The sequence below is a fragment of the Misgurnus anguillicaudatus genome, chromosome 14, assembly GCF_027580225.2.
Source record: "Misgurnus anguillicaudatus chromosome 14, ASM2758022v2, whole genome shotgun sequence".
NCBI classification, from domain to species: domain Eukaryota; kingdom Metazoa; phylum Chordata; class Actinopteri; order Cypriniformes; family Cobitidae; genus Misgurnus; species Misgurnus anguillicaudatus.
In genome coordinates this window covers 25,982,100-25,985,772 of record NC_073350.2, presented here as the reverse complement: position 1 = coordinate 25,985,772, position 3,673 = coordinate 25,982,100, and the positions used below count along the sequence as shown (strand labels likewise).

Genomic DNA, 3,673 nt, shown 5'->3' with positions numbered 1-3,673 from the left:
TAATAATAAATATAGCTGCAAGCAGCGATGGCGGGCCCTCGCACGTTTTTTTACCGCTACACGGTGCCTCCAAGAAAACAATGCACGGTGGGCAAGTGCATCAAGTGGGTAAATATCAGTGGACTATTTATGTTGTTACTGACCCAATTGGGGACTGTAGGTAAAAGAAACCCCACATTTAGGACAAACAGGGGCGCTAGTGAGCGACTTAACCCCCTGGGGTCCAAAAACGCGGGGCCGCGTTTTGACGCATTTTTTCCTGTTTCCTGTGACATCCACTTAAAATACTCCGTCATTCATAATCATACACATACATGTAATACATCATTCGAAACTGTGAAGTCTCTACTTTAATGTGAGTGCCTTCATAATAACAACAAAACTGTGTGCTTTTGGCAAATAAAGAAAATAAACAGGGAGTGCATTTCGACATCTCTGTCTCCTTGACCATTTTCCTCAAACACGTTTCAAACATGAACTGATAACTCCGCCAATACTTGTCACACGAACATGATACATATGTCTAAAGAAAGCCTGAAATGTCTACTTTTACATGATGTAATTAAAATCTGAAGAACTCATTGTTTGTTTGTGTAATCGACATGTAAGTAAAGAGAGGTACAGTTTTTCTGGCTCGACCTCATTAGCGCTAATGTAATCCCACCTTCCCTTGTGCGCGCCATTCATATGGAAATTACCTGATGCGGGCTATGCAAACAAGATCAACGCCCACAAACAATGCTTTAAGAAGCAGCGAGTTTTGACAGTTTCATCCACTTATCAACGGGTTCGGAAGATGACACGCTTTACAGGTGAGGAAGCTCTATGCTCCTGGACAGCGAGGAAGAAGAGTTCACTGTTTCTTCAGACGAAGAGCAGGACTCCGACGATGAACGTTTGTATTTTGAAGAGCGACTTGATCCAGCTGAGGATATAATTTCTGAAGAGTAAGTTTTACCTACATTTGTTTAAATGTTGTGTAACTTTTATATACTGTATACTGACTGTTTGCAAGCAGATATTCATAATGACTTTATAAAAACGTCTCGTAATTGGCAATTTGTATTAACATTAAAATTATAGTTCTTACATTAAACCGTATGCTGATAAGTGTAATGTGAATGTTATAAAGCAATATCACTACTATAACTATAGTGTCCATGCCGACTTATCAATAAGCCTTCTTTATTTGCTCGGGTGTAACATTGTGCTGTAAATGAGCCCGAAGATATGTCATGCGTTAAACAGTATGATTGTATGGTGTAAATGTTCAATATGTCATAAAACAATATCACTATTTAGAATATATTTTGACTAGTGTGTTTATGCCTCAACAAGTCTTGTTTACGCGACTATCTGTTCGGGTGTAAATGTATCGATGTAGTATCGATGTGCTGTAAATGTGTCCGGAGATTTGTAATGTGTTAATGTTTAGCCATAAATATGTCCGGTAATGGCCCGTTAACAAAGATATACCGCATCTATGTACCCAATTATCTTATCTCAACTATGCTTTACCGCCTTAGTATTGCTTTATAAGTTTGTTACTGTGGAGAATACATTATATTAATTATTAAAAACTTTTGTAGGAATGTGGCAGCATCACTCTCCTCTTCAGCGGGCATTTGCAGAAATGCGACGGACATTCATAAAGGGTAAGTCACATTTGCAGGCTTTTCTGTTTTATTAGTAGACTTTTACTGATGTTTTGCGTAGTAATTTGGAAAATACAAGATGAATATATATAAACATATCTGTATTTTCCGAAAATACATGATACAAATAATGTTTTTAATTTTTTTTAGTAACGTGGCTTCATCATCATTTACTCGCACGGGGGCATGCAGAAACGAACCCGAAATAAATAAAGTGATACAATTTATATATATATTTTTTAAGGTAAAATGTAAGGCAAAATTTGTTTAATTATTCCTCATAACATTTTTATGCCACGATCTACAGAACATCACACAAAAAAACATTTTGAGAACTAAACCTAAAAAATAACAAAGCAAGATGATCCTGCCTTGGAAACCCCGGCTACAATTTAGTATTTTTATTTAATTCGGAGATTAAGCGCGTCAAAGCCATGACCAAAAAAAGACAAATGACAAATAATTTGTGATTGTTACTGTAAATGATAAAAACTATAAGCTATAATGTATACAATTCATTAAACGTTAATTTATAACAAGAAAAACACTGAAATTAATGATTTTATAGACACTCCGCGTTATTGTTTAGCACAGAAATACCTGCTTGCTTGCTTTGACTTTGATCATCTCTGTATTCAATTTAGATACAGAAAGACCTGATGATATTATTTATTTCAGGAATCTCTTTGCTATCATTTGAAAGTGAACACCGACCATAATAGATAACCACTCGGTTTTAAATACATTTTAAAACTTATGCCCGCCGCAAAACATCAGTTTTGTAATGTTTAGTTTGATGAAATTCTAAATATGAGACGCAGAGCACCTATAGCACGTTCGGCAAAATTGCATGCGCAAACATGGCCAGAACGCAATAGCGCAACATCGATAGAACGAAAAACAATCCAAAATGTACAGACTTAAATTATATCAGAATTTACGTTTATAATAAATACATTTTTTAAATCCAATAAGGGCAGAAGTAACAACGTGCAGAACAAATGTGCAAAATGCCTCAAGTGCACGGAAACAAAACACAAGCCAAATAGATAAATCAGATAAACCAGAGTGATTTATAAATAAAATAAAGAAATTAATAAAAAAACGAAAGTATTGCCAGAATTGCCAGCTTCGTCTTTTAAATGTAGAAAGAAAGAGGCAATGGTTTATTAACATAGGAACCTCTTTTTGGACGTGTAGCCCTGTCACAGGGATTGTTGGATTTATTAACGCATTTTAAAAATATTTATTGAAAGCTGCTACATCACATATTATTGGCAGCATTATAATAATATGCTGTATATCAATATATTGGGAGAAAGCTGTTATGTGCGAAATCAGATAATGTGTGCACCCATATACGGCCAAAATTGAATGATCCTCATTTCATAACACATCTGCAACGATTCGACTGTGAGATTGGTAGTCGAATCCGGCTTCTCCGATGCATCGAATCTTCAACTATTCGGGGTCACCCCTATTAATTATTAAAAAAAGTTCTCAATATTAGTAATACTGATGTGTTGCTTTGTACTTTGAAAATACATGATATTAATTAAGATATGTTTTCAGGAATGTGTCTGCAACACCAACTTCGTCTGGTACTCGCACGTTTTGAACAATGGCACGACAACATTTAACTCCATTCCCAAAGAGTTACAGTGTGTGATGGTTTACAAATGTATACCATATTTTTTATATTTGGAAGTATTTTTAGATGCACACCAAACTTTCACAGCTGACATTTAGAATCATTTTCTTTTAATTAGAGCCATATTGTACTGGTCATATAGAATATTGTTACATGTATACATATTGTTACTTTATTATTTATAATTACAATTAAGCTTCTTTGTTTATAATTACAATAAAGCTTCTTAAATCTATTGTATTGTTCATGTTGTTAGCATTTTTTGCAACCCTGTAAGACTTTTATTTTACTAAAAAGGCCTTTTGTACTTTATTTTAACCTAATTTTTTTTAACTACAAGCAAAAGTTTTTCTCTTTAAGTCTCAAG

General features: G+C 34.5%; 1 long non-coding RNA gene across 1 annotated transcript; it reads left to right on the top strand.

Annotated features, from left to right (window-relative positions):
• The first annotated feature begins 212 nt into the window (after positions 1–212).
• On the top strand, positions 213–1,966 carry LOC141369554 (uncharacterized). Its single transcript, XR_012373354.1, has 2 exons — positions 213–947; positions 1,590–1,966. It is a non-coding gene; the product is annotated as an uncharacterized lncRNA (long non-coding RNA).
• Positions 1,967–3,673: the final 1,707 nt, after the last annotated feature.